Here is an 18,109-nt window from a genome sequence, read left to right as displayed (position 1 = left end):
GACCACAATTTTATTATATGTTGGAGACCTGCGTAAAATGTCAGCCAATTCAAATAAGAATTGCGCCCTTTGGGGGCTCAAGAAGTAAAATAGAGAGATCGATTTATATGGGAGCTGTATAGGGCTATAGACCGATTCAGACCATAATAAACACCTATGTTGATGGTCATGAGAGGATCCGTCGTACAAAATTTTAGGAAATCGGATAATAATTGCGACCTCTAGAGGCTCAAGAAGTCAAGACCCAAGATCGGTTTATATGACAGCTATATCAGGTTATGGACCGATTTGAACCATACTCGGCACAGTTGTTGGATATAATAACAAAACACGTCGTGCAAAATTTCATTCTAATCGGATAAGAATTGACGAAATTGGTATACCCCTCATCCTATGGTGGAGGGTATAAAATTAGTATACCCCCCATCCTATGGTGGAGGGTATAAAAACACATTTTTCTAACTAACAGTAAAAAAAAGGTTTTTGTGTTCTATTTGTAATAGAAACAGATTACCCTATGGTCTGCAGCTGGATAATATCCGATTGTATGAAAGTTATTAGAGACAAAATTTTATTGGTATTTTTCCAAAATTTTTTCAAAGGAAAACTTTTAGTAGGATATTTTCGAAAGACAAAATTTCGATCAAATTTTCTCTTTAGAATAAAATGTCGATCAAATTTTCTCTTAAGACAATATTTCGATCAAATTTTCTCAAAAAACGAAATTTTCAATAAAATTTTTTCTAAAGACAAAATTTCAATAAAAGGTTTCTTAAGACAAAATCTTAAGTAATCTTTTTGCAAAGACTAAACTTCAATCAAATATATTTCGAAAACAGAATTTAAAAGACATTTTTCAAATCCATGAAATTGTTCTTAATGAGATAATTTCAATGCAATTTTTTTTAAAGATAACATTTGAATGAATTTTTTCTTGAGGCAATATTTCAATGCATTTTTTAGAGCTAAAATTTCAATTACAAAATTTAAAAACATAATTTTAATATATTTTTTCTAAACAAATTTTAAAATTATTTTTTCTTAACGACTAAACTTTAATGAATTTCTTTTCTTTTTTTGGATTTTTTTTTTTTTTGTTTTTTGTTGAAACATTTTTTTCTATTTTGTCCGGAAACGGAGAAGAGGTGATTTTTTCGACTCCGACTCCGCAGCCCTGATTTGAACCTATACGTTTAAATGTTAATACCGTTGCCGTCGTCTTGAGAGAAAAACACAAAATTATATACAAGTAAAAGCGCGTTTAATTCGACTGGACAGAATCTTATATACCCTCCACCATGGATCGATTTGACAAGGTCTTTGGACAGTTTCTTTTTATAGTTAGAAACTGAAAAGGGATAATGGGAGGTCATAACAAGAAACCTCTATGGATTTTGTATATACTTGGAAAAGAATTGAGCCCTCTAGAGGAATTATATTTTCTACGAGCGCCTAGAGAGAGAATATGACCGCTGCCCCGCCCATGATATTAAAATCGTTCTGGGAGATTTTAATGCGAAGATAAGGAAGAAAGACATTTGCGGTCCAACAGTAGGAAAGTATAGCCTCCACGAAATAACGTCCAGTAATGGGTTGAGTCTGATAGATTTTGCCGCGGCAAAAAAACATGGTAGTTAGTAACACCAGATTCCAACCTAAAAATATTCACAAAGCCACATGGCTGTCACCCGATCAAAAAACGCGGAACCAAATTTATCACGTTGTGATAGATGGAAGGCATTCATCCACCGTGTTAGATGTACGATAGATCCGTGGAGCGAATATAGTTTCGGATCATTACCTTGTTGCAGCGAAGGTTAGCACCCGTTTGAACATAGCGTGCAAATTACGATCTGACACTGCACGGAAGCTGGACATTGAAAAGCTGCAAACACAACAGATGGCAGCGACATACTCCACTCGACTGACCGAACTACTTGATGAAAGCACTCCTTATTCCGATGATATAATGGCGCAGTGGAAAACTATTGCCCACTCCATGGAAAATGCCGCGAAATCCGTACTTGGGTACCGGAAGCCTCCTCCTCCAAGAAAACCATGGTACGACCACGAGTGTCGAGATACTACTGAAGCCAAAAATGCGGCATATAGAGCAACCCTGCAATCAGTAGCAACGAGCCAAATGAAGAAGAGGTATAGGAAGAAAAAGATATAGGAGAAACGTCTTTTCTGCAGAAAGAAAAAAGGAAATGGAAAGACGAGAATGTGAGCGAATTCAGATGTACAGGAGTCAGAATGAAGTCCGGAAATACTACCAAAGTATTAAACATCAAACCGAATTAAGCACCTCCTGCAGAGACAAAGAAGGAAATCTGGTAACTGACACAGATAGCATGCTGAGGATATGGAAAGAACATTTTACCCAACTGCTAATGTCCGACGTTGGCGGCCGCAATGATGATGGTATAGAATGTTTACCTCCTAGTCAAAATGAGGTTCAAAAAGCAGTGACCCGACTAAAGAACAACAAGGCAGCAGAAGCCGACGGGTTACCCGCTGAACTATTGAAGACCAGAGACGATACGCTGATAAGGTGTATGCATCAGCTTATCAGCGCAATCTGGCTAGAAAAACGCATACCCGATGATTGGAACCTTTATGCGGCTTTAGACCTGGTAAATCCACCCTGGATCAGATATTCACACCACGCCAAATCCTGGAAAAGACCAGAGAAGGACAAATCAACACCCACCATCTCTTTGTTGACTACAAAGCCGCTTTCGATACCCTTTTACGTTCAAAGATATTTCATGCCATGTCTGAGTTTGGTATCCCTGCAAAATTAATAAGACTCTGCAGGATGACACTTGCTGATACACGTTCCTCAGTAAGAATAGGAAAGAATCTCTCCGAACCATTTAATACCAAACGAGGTTTCAGGCAAGGAGGCAGCCTATCATGTGATGCTCTTTAATATCCTGTTGGAGAAGATTATACGAGATGCAGATGTGAATAGATGTGGCACACTAATCACAAGAGAACACATGCTACTCGCCTATGCCGACGACATCGATATCATAGATCGATCACCGGAAGTAGTAACGGCAGCCTTTGAAAGAATCGAAAGAGAGTCAGTAAAAATCGGTCTGGCACTTAATGAAAATAAGACGAAATGGATGGTTTAAACGCCTTGTACAACCGAGCAGATAAAGAAAAGTGAGAAAGTTGGGAACCACAACTTTGAGATTGTCAGTAACTTTATCTTCGTCGGCACCGCCGTAACCGAAACGAATGACACCAGTTTTGAGATAAAGCGAAAAATAATACTGGTAAGCAGATGCTTCTTTGGATTAAGTAAGCAGTTTAGAAACAAGGCCACCCCTCGACAGACAAAGGTTACACTATACAAGACACTGATAAAGGGTGATTTTTTTGAGGTTAGGATTTTCATGCATTAGTATTTGACAGATCACGTGGGATTTCAGACATGGTGTCAAAGAGAAAGATGCTCAGTATGCTTTGACATTTCATCATGAATAGACTTACTAACGAGCAACGCTTGCAAATCATTTTCAGTGAATCATTTTCAGTGAAATCATTTTCAGTGAATCGACAAATTTTGTTCAGCGATGAGGCTCATTTCTGGTTGAATGGCTACGTAAATAAGCAAAATTGCCGCATTTGGAGTGAAGAGCAACCAGAAGCCGTTCAAGAACTGCCCATGCATCCCGAAAAATGCACTGTTTGGTGTGGTTTGTACGCTGGTGGAATCATTGGACCGTATTTTTTCAAAGATGCTGTTGGACGCAACGTTACGGTGAATGAACACATTTCGAACCGAACACTGATTTTGGTAATAAAATTCAATGATTTGCAAGCGTTGCTCGTTAGTAAGTCTATTCATGATGAAATGTCAAAGCATACTGAGCATCTTTCTCTTTGACACCATGTCTGAAATCCCACGTGATCTGTCAAATACTAATGCATGAAAATCCTAACCTCAAAAAAATCACCCTTTACTACCCGTATTGTTATATGGTTCTGAAGCATGTTGTCAGAATAGATGAAGAAGCTACAGCAAAGAAGTCTTTTGAAGGCAAACATGGTGGTGCACACAAAACGGGAAGATCAAAAGCCCGATTGAAAAATCAATTGGTGGGAGACACCTCGAAACTTGGTGTCAGAGATTTTAGAATTAGCGCAGAAGATCGAGGCGCTTGGAACGCTATTCTGCGTTCGGCTAGTGGAACAAATGTTTTGTCATAGCCAATTAAACAACAAACAGAGGAGTTATATCAAGTTTTGAACCGATTGGGACCATGCATGGTACATCTGTTGGTCAAACAAGAAGTCATCACGAGAAACGTCAGACAAATCGGATAAGAATTGCGCCTTCTAGGGGTCCAAGAAGTATATTCCCTCTTTGGGAAGAAGTTTTAACATGGTATAGTACCTCGGAAATGTCGCCAACATTAGGAGGGGATAACCACACCTGAATTTTTTTCTGATATTCTCGTCGTCAAAAACATACTGGAAAAGCCCTAAGGCATTGAACTTGGTATTATCAACCATTCAGTGATTGCTACACAAAATTAAAATTTTCGTTGATGCTTAATTCACACTCTAAACGCGGCATTTCTTATTTTATGAGTGACTGGCAAATTAAAATTCTTAAGCTACTATTACATCATCATATTTTTATGTGTATTGTATGTTGGATGAAACAAAAGCTCGATTTAATGGAAAAAATGCATATTAATTCCAAAAGCCATTTGTTATTTTACATTTTCCGTATATATCGCACGATGTAAACAACTTTCAGAGTAGGTATCTTTGAAATTACATATGATATCTTTTATCGTGTAATGGCAGCTTAACTTTCGTGTACTCATTAAATTTCTTAAAATCTGTACAGATCATGTCGAAAATGATACCATGGTCAGAGTATGATAATTATTCTTTTTTTTTGTATTTGGACCCTTTTTAAACCCAAAACGTCAGATCTCGGGAATACAGTTTTACGAAAACGACTTTTTATACCCACCACCATAAGATGGGGGTATACTAATCTAGTCATTCCGTTTGTAACACCTCGAAATATTGATTTAGGGCCCCATAAAGTATATTCTTGATCGTCTCAAAATTCTGATTCGAATTAGCCATGTTCGTCCGCTAGCTAGCCGCTTAAAATTTTGCACAAATTCTAAGTATCGATGTAGATCGTTGGGGATTGCAAATGGGCCATATCGATTCAGATTTGGGTATACCTCCCATATAAACCGATCTCCCGATTTGAATTCTCAATATCAATCTATCTATCAATATTATTTAAAATATTTTTATACCCACAACCATAGGATGGGGGTATACTAATCTAGTCATTCTGTTTGTAACACCTCGAAATATTCGTCTAAGCTCCCATATGGAATATATATTATTCATCGTCTCGTCATTCAGAATCGATCTAGCCATGTCCGCCCGTCTGTCGAAATCACGTTAGAGGTCGAACACGTAAAGCTAGCCGCTTCAAATTTTGCACAGATACTTAATATCGATGTAGGTCGTTGGGGATTGCAAATAGGCCATACCGATTCAGGCTTAGATATAGCTCCCATATAAACCGATCTTTCGATTTGACTTCTTGAGCCCCTGGAAACCGCAATTTTTGTCCGATTTGGCTGAAATTTTGCACGCGGTGTTTTATTATGACTTCCAACAACTGTGCTAAGTACGGTCCGAATCGGTCTATAACCTGATATAGCAACCATATAAACCGGTCTCTTGAGCCCCTATAAGCCGCAATTTTTGCCCGATTTGACTGAAATTTGGCATATAGTGTTCCATTATGACTTTCAAAAACTGTGTTAAGAGCGGTTTAAATCAGCCTATAATCTGATACAACAATTTATCAAATATAGCTCGAATATAGCTGTTTGGTGTTGTACAAGTTTTCTTCGGATATATGCAAATTTAATAGACTTGTCGATATTATCGATATCTAAGAAGAAAAATATCGAAAGCGGCGAATTTCCATAGTTTGCCAGCTCTAATAGCAATACTCTGTACTTATTTTAACATACGCAAACGCAATTAAATGAAATTTAAATTATTGTCAATGGCATTTTCTTTGATTCATTAGGGGCTGGAATGTTCCAGTAATAACGAAAATGGTAATAAAAAATTTCAGTTTTGGAAGCCCCATGATGTCAAGCATTTTGAAGGCGGCGAACAAGATATTCAGGGCTACGGGTCTCGTTCAGATCAACACAAATTATTATTTTATTTTTGTATTGGTTATCTACATTCAAAATCATATTTCAAAGCTATTACTTGGGATACCACATTTTTAGAGATCCGTAGGTTCTCCTGTGTCATTTTTGCTGTCCTGATCGGCCTTCATTTATTATTTTTAATTCCTGTTTTATGGGTAAGATGGGGGGAAGGCGATTACCCTCTGACACGTATTTTCATTGGAAAACAATATATTCTCGGCCGTCCTACATGACAGTATGGTGTTGTTTTTATTGGGAGGAGGAGGAGAGGGTCTGTCCCCTCGATGCTAAGACCCAAAAGGCAATTTATTAATTGAATCTTTGCTTGAATCCTTATATCATCATTAGATTCGAACTCTACTCCCATTGACCTTTCGTTTTATTCCCATATTATCCCGATTGAATGACACGTCTTATTGAAGCGTACTGGGTGGGTCGGTCCTAGGCTCTGTCTCAACTGTGTATATCAGGTTCGTAGTCAACTCTCAAAGAGCTTTTATTTTATACCCATTTTGTGACTTTGGACATTCATGCCCATTTTGGGCGTTTTTGGGGTTGGAGAGGCCTTGGACCAAATTCTTATAACAGATGTGTACTCAACTTCCGAACACCTTTCATTTGATACCCATATTGTCCCAATCGGTAAATATGTCCTGCTAGGGGTGGGGAGGACCCCAGACACCAAGGAATACATTTTATGTCAGATTTGTACTCAACTTTTAAATACCTTTCATTTGATACCCATATTGCCCAAAGCGGTAAAAGTGTCATGTTGGGCGGTGTTTTTGTGATTGGGGGACCCCCCGACAATAAGGTTGACATTTTTATGCCCATTCGTAATCTACTCTTAAATACCTCTCGTTTGATACCCATATCGCCCAAAGCGATAAATGTCCTGTTGGGTGGTGTTTTTGGGGGTGGGGTACCCCCGACATTTAGGGTGCCATTTTTATACCAAGTTCGTACTCTACTTTAAATACCTTTCATTTGATACCCATATTGTCCCAATCGGTAAACATGTCCGTTCGGGTGGGTCCCCCACAAATTATTTGACCCCATAGTTTTATACCAATTATGTGTTTTTGGGGTACCATAAGGTGGTAAACAAAATTTCGTTTAAATCGGTGCACCCATCTCCGAAATTTGGCGTTTTTGAAAATTGTGGTAAGGGGGACAACAACAATTTCATTTTTATAACATAATAGATTGCATGTGCTTACTACTTCCGTCTGGGACAGCAATTATCTCACAACGTTAATTGTCTTCGGCATTATACACAGCAAAGGCTTCCAACGGCTGCAAAGTTGATGCAATTCTCTGCAAAGTGCCTCAGCTAAGACATCTTTTAAACACTCTTTAATTTAAGACTGAAATGAAAGCAATAATTAGCTATTCCACCGAAAAAAAGTATAACGTAACCCCGCTATTTGTGAAAACAATACCGAATGGTATAAATGATGTCAAGTGTTTATCCATACCTGCGGTATTGTTTTCACAAAAAAGCAGAGTTAAAGTTCATATCAGATAAAATCAATAGTAAGAAATATTTTAAAAAATTAAATGTTTATAAAAGGGTTCCGGTATATCAAGCGTTTTAACAACAGGTTTCCTTTGTTTTGCTTCGTTTTTTTTTTTGTCCATAAAACTTTTAGGGATTGAAACATGATGTTGTCCAGCCTTTAAGCCCGGTACTATGTTCACTTTTCGCAAAATTTTTTCGCTACCCATTATTACAATAGCTTTAGTTAAAAAGTGGGCACTTGTTTCAAAGCAAATATCTATTTAAACATTGCAAAAATCTAATTGATAACATATTATTTTTTTAAATGTCTTACTAAACGAAGTCGGCATGTTTTTTTTTTCTTAGTATTCATTTGTCTAATAAGAGTAATTAGTTTCACGGTGAAGCACAAAATGAATACCGACCTTAAATGCTGTATGCACATCTGGCGAAATTTTCGTTACCATACGAAATGGATTTTAATATATACTTAACAAAATTTTTGTTACGGGTACCGTTACCGAGAATTTCGCTTTCAGGCACGCAGCTAAAATGAAATTTTCTTTTCGTAACAGAGTAACATAATAGGCATTGGTAAATTTTTTCTTGCAACTAGAAATGAAATTGTATTGGGTTGCCCAAAAAGTAATTGCGGATTTTTTAAAAGAAAGTAAATGCATTTTTAATAAAACTTAGAATGAACTTTAATCAAATATACTTTTTTACACTTTTTTCTAAAGCAAGCTAAAAGTAACAGCTGATAACTGACAGAAGAAAGAGTGCAATTACAGAGTCACAAGCTGTGAAAAAATTTGTCAACGCCGACTATATGAAAAATCCGCAATTACTTTTTGGGCAACCCAATATGTTATAATAGGTCCATGCGACATGAAAATAACGCAAATAAAAACGATTAATTACAGCACATACGTACTTTATTAGCCAAAAATTATTAAAATTCAGACAAATCTATAAATAGATGTTTGTAACCATCTTGTATTCTACACAACTATTTTTCAGTGGCGACATAAATGTTTTGGCTGCTACCGAAAATTTCGCTAGATGTGCAACTCAGCTTTAAGATTGAAATGTAAGATATTTTATTTGTAGAAACATTTCCTTACAGCAAAGCATACAATTGTTTCAAAATGTGCCCATTTTTTTACCCTCCACCATGGGATGGGGGTGTACTAATTTCGTCATTCTGTTTATAACTCCTCGAAATATTCGTCTTAGACCCCATAAAGTTTATATATTCTTGATCGTCATGACATTTTAAGTCGATCTAGCCATGTCCGTCCATCCGTCTGTCCGTCGAAAGCACGCCAACTTTTGAAGGAGTAAAGCTAGCCGCTTGAAATTTTGCGCAAATACTTCTTATTAGTGTAGGTTGGTTGGGATTGTAAATGGGCTACATCGGTCTATAGCTGCCATATAAACCGATCTTGGGTCTTGACTTCTTGAGCCTCTAGAGGGCACAATTCTTATTGCTGCCTTATAAACCGGTCTTGAATCTTGACTTCTTGAGGCACTAGAGGGCGCAATTCTTATCCGAATGGGCTGAAATTTTGCATGAGATGTTTTGTTATGACTTCTAACAACTGTTTCGAATAGGGTTCAAATCGATCCATAACCTGATATAGCTGCATATAAACCGATCTGGGATCTTGACTTCTTAAGCCTCCAGAGGGCGTAATTATTATCCGATTTGGCTAAAATTCTTCTTCCATGACCTTCAACCAACATATTTGTCAAATATGGTCCGAATCGGTCTATAGCCTGATACAGCTCCCATATAAACCGATCTCTCTATTTTACTTCTTGAGCTCCTAAGGGCGCAATTCTTACACGAATTGACTTCTACTATGGTCTCCAACATTCAATTCAATGATGGTCCGAATCGGACTATAACTTGATGAAGCTCCAATATTAAATCAATTATTTTCTTTTATCCTTTGTTTGCCTAAAAGGAGATATCGGGAAAAGAGCTCGACAAATGCGCTCTATGGTGGAGAGTATAAAGATTCGGCCTCAATCATCGGAATTTGCTAGCGAAGAGAAAAAATAGTACCAACATAAGACGGCCAATTGCCTTTCACAGCGAACATATAGTATTAGTATATGCTATGTTATTTATCAAACAATTACATTTTAATTACTTAAGCGGATCATAAACACTATGGTAAATACGATAGCAATTTAGCTTTAATGGGCAGTTTAAATTTTACTAGAACGATAACAATTTTAATGCGGAAACAAAGGAAAACATTTAATGTATTTATCTGGTTGTAACTGCGCTTGTCCTTTAATTATCACCCTTTTCAGGAGAAAGGAAACGTCTATGCATTATTACAAGCAAATTTTCTGTCAAATTCAACACATCTTTAAGCTTCCAGTCAACACACGCTATGAAATAAAAGCAAACATTAAAGTTATGTGTACAGTTTTGCTTTCTTATTTTTTTACGAGAAATTTGTTTGACTTTTATTCACTAAGGTAATTTCCTTTTCCAGACTTTATACCCCAATGAAGCAATTCACTGTAATTTCTGTTATAGGATACAGAGCCATGTGTTTTGCGAGAGAACGGCGAATGTATCAACCCTAACATTTCTGTACAATCTTCAGAAAAGTTCTGTTCGTATCACAGACAGTAAATGAATACTAGATAAACCATCGACTCTTTTAAGAGGCAGGAAGTATAAGGATTAGAAATAAACGAAGAAAATTAAGAGAAGAAAGAATTTCAGCACAACTTGTATGAACAATGTATCTGATTTAATTAGTTTTCAATCGATTATGGGCACTTTTTTGCTCTTAAACTTCAAACAAACTAAACACTTTTATTATCTCCACCATAGGATGGGGGTATGCTAATTTTGTCATTCCCTTTGTAACACATCGAAATATTGATCTGAAACCCAAACAAAATATATATATTCTTGATCGTCTTGACATTCTTAGTCGATTAAGCCATGTCCGCCCGTCTGTCGAAAGCACGCTAACTTTCGAAGGAGTATAGATAGGTGCTTGAAATTTTGCATAAATACTTCTTATTAGTGCAGATCGCTTCGAATTGTAAATGAGCCAAATCGATCCATGTTTTGGTATAGTTGTCATATAAACTGATATCGGATCTTGAATTCTTGAGCCCCTAGAGGCGCAGTTCTTATCCGATTTAACTGAAATTTTACACCAAGCGTTTTATTTTGAATTCCCACAACAGGTCCAAGTATGGTCCAAATCTGTTCATAACCTAACAAAGCTCCCATAAAGACCGATATCGGATCTTGACTTCTGAGCCGATAGAGGGCGCAATTATTATCCGATGTGGCTGAAATTTTGCACGAAGTGGTTTGGTTTGACCACCAACAACTGTGCTTAGTATGGCCCAAACCGATTCATAATCTGATATAGCTCTCATATAAACCGATTTCGGATTTTGTGTTCTTCAGCCGCTAGAAGGCGCAGTTGTTATCCGATTTGGCTGAAATTTAGCATGAAGTGTTTCGGTTTGACCATCAACAACTGCGCCAAGTATGGCCCAAATCGGTTCAAAAGTTGATTTGGTTGAAATTTTGGACAATGAATTCCACTTCGGTATTCAACAGACAAACCAAGTATGGCCCCAATCGATTCATCACTTGGTATAGCTGATTACTTGGTTCATTACTTGGTAAAGCTGAATATCGGCCAAAAAACTTTATAAATGCGATTCATGGTGGGGGGTACATAAGATTCGGCCCGGCCGAACTAAGCACGCATTCACTTGTTAACTTTTTTGTTAGTTAACTTGTGTTTTCTACCATTTTTTATGCTTCCCCAATTCCTTTTTCTCCTCTCTTAGGCGACTCTTAAGAATGCAACAAAAGAAAACTTCAGATTTCTAATCGTTGTTCGTGGTTGCCATTTTTTTAGAGAGGGAAAATTCATCTATTGAAAATCTCTTATCTGTAGTTCGTATAAATTATGCATTCAATGTTAAAATGAAATTTGCACCAGGGTGGTAAAATTGATACTTCGGGTGATGTCGGATGGTAGCAAAGTTGTAGGGATAGTAAGTATGACGTTAAATGTGATGAACAATTTTTAGGTAGCACAGGGCTAGTAAGATTTTTGACAGCACAGCAAATTTTGACGTTTCATTGAGCAAAGTCCCATGTCAGTAATTGTAAATTCATTTGTGTTTTGGTAACCAAGCGTGCGGCATAACTTAGCCGCCTACATTGTGGGCAGACGTCACTAAATTTAAAAGATTTTTTTTTTGGCATAAAACAAGTAAAATTTTTGTTTATTATCATTGGCAACGGGATTCTAAAAGGTTGTTATTTAACAATAATAGACACAAGTATAGTTTTGTGTTTGTAGTTTATTCAAATGATGGCGCCGCCTTGTAGTAATTTTTCTATAACGCGTCAATAGTTTGTTTACCTGGCATGAGTTTCGTTCATCATTTTCATGTAAACATCTCCATATTACAACGTTCGCATTTGCAATAAAATTGCTAGCAGTAATGGAAAATATTTTTGAAAAATATTCATTACGCAAATAACCTTTATTTTCTGGCTTTTTCCTGTATTATTACGCTTTTGATTTTTTACAAACGTCAAAATTTGTCAGTGTTAGAGAAAATGGTCGATTGGCACAACAAAATGAAAATTTTTTCTCACCAATGTAAAAAACAACCCCATACGTCATTTTTACAACTCATCAAAGGAGATTGCTATCATTTGACACACGCTCTGAGTATGAAGAAAGAACGAGTGCTGTGCCAATCGACAATTTTTTTTAACACTGACAATTTTTGACGTTTCGAACTTTCGACACACAGCCTCAAAATTAAATTATCGAAATTTGTACAAAGGTTGTGTGCCAATTGATAGCACAGTTGTAGGGGTTGTAAAAATATGACGTTTAGGTATGGTGAAAGTTTTTGAGTATCCCAGGGGCTAGTAAGATTTGTGACAAAAGCTTATAAGCTGACGTTTGATTTATGAAAAACGCCTCACTATGGAAAGAAATGGAGAAGAAAATGTTTTTAATAAAAACATTTGCAACCGCTGTGTGAAATATTAGTTGGTCAGCGTCAGCAATCATTCGGCTTTTATATGTTAACTAGCTAAACCGGGCCCGCTCCGCTGCGCCTTCTTTTATTTTATATGGAACAAAATTATCCTTTGAATATTTATTTATGACAATAAAAAAGCTTTTAATGAATTACCATGCTACGAAAATTGAATGTGTATATCGCTCGAGCAACAGTATAACAATATACATAAGTGCCTTATCTGAATCCCATATGATCTATATTGGTGTCTGAATTTTCTCAGAGGGTTTAAGGTCACTTAAGTTTGGATGTTTGATGTACCCCATTGGGTGGTGGTTGGTGGGTTAAGGGGGTGGTGTAGACCACCAGAAATATGGTCCCGAATGTGGGTACGAATTTCGTGCTCTACTCCCAAATACCTTTCATTTCAGTCCCATATTGCCTTGGTTGGAAAATTTTCTCCAATCATGTTCAGTTTGGGGATGTTTTCTGGGATGAGGAGGTCCCCTAGACATATAGCCCTGAAAAAAATATCAGCATCGTGCTCTACTCTCAAATACCATTTATTTAAACCCCATATTGGCATTGGTTTAAATGAAGTTTCCAGGATGTGGCGTCCCCCAAGCACATGGCCCCAAAATTGGTTATCAAATTCGTTTTTTTATTACAAATACCTTTCATTTGAGCCACATATTGGCATGGTCGAACAATTTTTACCCTTTGGGGATGTTTTGGGGAAGGGATGATGCTCTAAATACATGGTCCTACATTTAGAAATCAAATTCGTATTCTAGTCCCAAATACCTTTATTTTAGCCCCATATTGCGATGGTCAGTAAAATATTGTTGTTAGTGGGGTATTTTGGGAAAAGGATAGACCCCCAGAAAATTGGTCCCGAAAGTTGGTATCAATTCATGCTCTGCCCCCCAATACCTTTCATTTAAGCCCCACATTGACATGGTCGGTAAATATGCCCGATTTAGGGGTGTTTTGTGGAATGGGGTGGTCCCCGAATACTAAGCCTTGAAAATATATCAGCAACGTGCTCTATTCCCATATATATATATATATATATATATATTATTTGAACCCCATATTGGCATTGACCTCAAAATTGGATATCAAAATCGTTTTGTAATCTCAAATACCATTCATTTATATCCCTTATTGCAAAAGCCAGCAAACATGTCCGGTTTGGAGTATCGGCGCTAAAATCTATGAATATCGAGCCCCATAGTCTTGAAGTCCCAAATTGTCTTGGTGAGCAAATACGTCCTGTTTGGGGTTGTTATGGTGGTGGGACGTCCCCTAGACAGTTGGTCCCTAATGTTGATATCAGATTCAAGATAAGATGATTCTACACCCAAATACCTTTTATTTGAGCCCTATTTTTCCATAGTCGGCAAACATGACCGGTTTGGGGGGTGTTTTGAGGGATGGGCGCCCACTCAGTGATTTGGCTTTGAAAATATATATTAGATTCGCGTTCTACTTTAAAAAACCCTTTTATTTGAGCCTAATATTGATATGGTCAGCAAATACTTCCTATTTGGGTGGTGTTATGGGGGTGGGTGGCCCCATAGACACTTTTCCCGAATATTGATATCAAATTTGTGCTTTACTCCCAAAGACCTTTCATTTGAGCGCCATATTGCTATGGTCGTAAATTTGTCCCCTTTTGGAGGATGTTTTTGGTGAGAGGCGGCCCCCCAAGCACTTTGGATATAAGATTCTAATTCTACTTTCAAATACCTTTTATTTAAGCCCCATATTCCCATGATCAGTAAATAAGTCCTGTTTGGTGGGTGTTTTGGGGAAGGGGTGGACCCCCAGAAACTTGGTCCCACATTTTGATATCAGATTCGTATTTCACCCTTTCATTTGAGTCCCATATTGCCATGGTCGGTAATTATTTCCGATATAGGGGTGTTTTGGGGGTTGAGGTAGTCCCCCAAACACTTAGTCCGACAACTAGATATCAGATACGTTTTCTAATCTTAAATACCTTTCATTTGAATCCCATATTGTCGTGATTGGTCTATATATACATATTTGGTAAGTTTTGGGGGTGGGCGACCCCCCTAGGTACCCCATCCGAAATTTGGATACTAAATTTTTGTTTTAGGTTACTATTGGAGAGCACACAAAATTTGGCTTAAATCGCAACACACATTTCCGAGATCTAGCGTTTCTTAAAATTATGGTAAGGAAGAGGGGATCATTATGCAACATCTTTGAAAATTTCAAGAAAATCGGTTCAGCCGTTTCTGAGTCCATAAGGAACACGCAAACAAACAAAAATAAATTGATTTTTATATATAAGACTAGCTGGACAGGGCCCGCTCCGCTGCGCCTTCTTTCACTCTCTTTTTTAATCTGAGACCTTTACGGTCACGTCAGGAAGAAAGTCCTGTTTGGTGGTGCTGGTACGGCCTTTCAGATATTTCGCGCCAATGTGGATATTATATTAGTGCTCTTCTCCCAAATACCTTTGATTGGAGCCGTATGTTGCTATGGACGGTAAATACGTCCTGTATGGGGGTGGTTTTGAGAATGAGGCGGATGCTCATATATCAGATTCGTACTCTGGTCTGAAATATCTTTCGTTTGAGTCCCATATTGTCATTATTGGTTTATATTCCATTTGGCTTGTGGCTATAGTCGGTTTATATGTGTGGTTTAGGGGGAGTTCATGAGGTGAGGCAATCCTGAAATACTTGGCCATGAAACAGATACAGATTTGAGCCCCTTTTTGCCATAATCCACAAATATGTCCAGTTTTGAGGGGTACGCAGGGTGGGGCGGCCACCCACGTACTTACAAACAAACAAGAAATTTCGCCCATGAACAATCCACTAAGGAAAAGGGGCAAACTTCTCACATATCAATGAGTGCAGCGGGTTCAAGATTTAAGCTCAATGATAATGGGCCACCTTTTTATAACCGAGCGGCGTGCCGCAATGCGACACCTCTTTGGAGAGAAGTTCTACATGGCATAGAATCTCACAAATGTAGTCAGCATTAGGCCGTACTTAGCCCTGAAAAAATATCAACATCGTGCTCTACTCTCAAATGTCTTTAATTTAAGCCACAATTGCCATTGGTTTAGGGGGAGTTTATGGGTTGGCACGACCCCCAAACATTTGGCTTCAAACTTGAATGTCAAATACGTTTTCTATACCTATTATTAATCGCCATAGTAGGCAATCATGACCGGTTTAAAGGGAGTTTTGAGTCGGACACTGAAGTAAGATCAGCATCGTGCTAGAGCACGGTTTTGTTTGAGCCCCATAATGTCAAGCATTTTGAAGGAGGCTATCAAGATATTCAGGGGGTCTCGTTCAGATTCACACTAATTAATTTTTTTTGTATTGGTTATCAACATTTAAAATCATATTTCAAAGAGACCACTGTGTCCATCCCAATTTGAGGGTAAAATGTGTACTCTACTACCAAAGACCTTTTATTTCTGTCCTATTCTATCCTGATCAGCCTTCATATATTATTTCATATTATTCATATATTATTTTTAATTCCTTTTTTTTGGGTAGGATAGGGGGAGGGGATTGCCCTCTGACATGTCCTTTCATTTGAGTACAATATATTCTCGGTCATCCAACATGACAGTTTGGCATTGCATTTATTGGGAGGAGAGCGTCGGTCCACCGAAGCTAAGAACCAAACGACCATTAATTTAAGTCTTTTATTGTCGCGATCTACTGTTCTGCGGAACGGTAGGACGTCACCCAGATACTTGAATCCTTATACCAACATTAGATTCGAAATATACTGTCACAAACCTTTCTTTTAATTGACATATTATCCCGATCGAACTATTGAAGGGTATTTAGTGGGTGGGCCGCTCCCAGACTCTGTCCTAATTGTGCATCCCAGATTCGTATTCAAGTGCCAAAGACCTTTCATTCGATATCCACTTTGTGACGTTGGACATTTATAACCGTTTTGGGGTTTTTTTGGATTGCGGAGGCTCCCAAGACACCTTGGACAAAATTCTTATAACAGATGTGTACTCATCTTCCAAATATCTTTCGTTTGATACCCATATTGTCCCAATCGGTAAATTTGTCCTGCTGGGGGGTTTTGGATGGTTGGGTGGGCCCTCAGACACCAAAAAATAATTTTTTGTCTCAGATTTGTATTCTACTTTTGAATATCTTTTATACCCATATTACTCAAAGCTGTTAAAGTGTCCAGTTGGGTGGTGTTTTTGGGGGTGGGGGCCCCACGACACTAAGGGTAACATTTTAATGCCAAGTTCATACTCTATTTTCAAATACCTTTCTTTTGATACCCATATTGGCCAAAGCGGTGAAAGTGTCCACTTGTGGCTTTTTTGGGGGTGGAGGACCCCCGGACACTAAATGTTAATTACCTTTCATATGATACCCATATTGTCCCAATCAATGCACATGTCCGTTCTGGTGGGTTTTGGGATGGGGCGTCCCCCCAGAATTTTTTTACCAATTTCGTGTTTTTGGAGTACCATAAGGTGACATATAAAAATTTCGCTTAAATCGGTGCACGCATCTCCGAGATCTGGCGTTTAAGAAAATTGGGGTATCGGGGAGGATCCGCCACCCCTTCGTATATCAAAAAATGTAGTACCCTATTTTCACCGGGGGCCCAAACTCTACCATCCGTGAAAATTTCATGAAAATCGGTTCAGCCGTCTTTGAGTCTATACGGAACAGACAAACAAACTAACACACAAAAAAAAACAAAGCGCAACAGTTTCATTTTTATACCCTCCACCATAGGATGGGGGGTATACTAATTTCGTCATTCTGTTTGTAACTATAAAGTATATATATTCTTGATCGTCGCGACATTTTATGTCGATCTAGCCATGTACGTCCATCTGTCCGTCCGTCCATCCGTCCGTCCGTCTGTCTGTCGAAAGCACGCTAACTTCCGAAGGAGTAAAGCTAGCCGCTTGAAATTTTGCACAAATACTTCTTATTAGTGTAGGTCCGTTGGTATTGTAAATAGGCCATATCGGTCCACGTTTTGATAAAGCTGCCATATAAACCGATCTTGGGTCTTGACTTCTTGAGCCTCTAGAGTGCGCAATTCTTATCCGATTTTAATAAAATAGTATCGGTCCATAACTTGATATAGCTGCCATATAAACCGATCTTGGGTCTTGACTTCTTGAGCCTCTAGAGTGCGCAATTCTTATCCGATTGGAATAAAATTTTGCACGACGTGTTTTGTTTTGATATCCAACAACTGTGCCTAGTATGGTTCAAATCGGTCCATGACCGGATATAGCTCTCATATAAACCGATCTTGGGTCTTGACTTCTTGA

At 38.0% G+C, this 18,109-nt stretch overlaps 2 long non-coding RNA genes across 3 annotated transcripts in view; both read right to left on the bottom strand.

The window, feature by feature from the left end:
* LOC106092688 (uncharacterized) overlaps positions 1-12,575 on the bottom strand; it is a 43,336-nt gene extending 30,761 nt beyond the window's left edge. Inside the window, exon 1 of the long non-coding RNA XR_001222205.2 lies at positions 12,165-12,575. This is a non-coding gene — a long non-coding RNA (uncharacterized LOC106092688). The remainder of the gene's footprint in view (positions 1-12,164) is intronic.
* Positions 8,652-10,433, bottom strand: LOC106092687 (uncharacterized). Of its 2 annotated transcripts, XR_001222204.2 has the most exons (3): positions 10,201-10,433; positions 9,883-10,140; positions 8,652-9,782 (listed from the first exon to the last, which is right to left on the bottom strand). It is a non-coding gene; the product is annotated as an uncharacterized LOC106092687 (long non-coding RNA). The 2 variants fall into 2 exon arrangements; XR_001222203.2 differs by lacking the exon at positions 8,652-9,782 and having other exon boundaries at positions 9,828-10,140.
* Positions 12,576-18,109: the final 5,534 nt, after the last annotated feature.

This window comes from Stomoxys calcitrans, chromosome 1 (genome assembly GCF_963082655.1).
Source record: "Stomoxys calcitrans chromosome 1, idStoCalc2.1, whole genome shotgun sequence".
Taxonomy (NCBI): domain Eukaryota; kingdom Metazoa; phylum Arthropoda; class Insecta; order Diptera; family Muscidae; genus Stomoxys; species Stomoxys calcitrans.
Note: the sequence above shows the minus strand (reverse complement) of the source record. Positions and strands in the feature narration are given on the sequence as shown.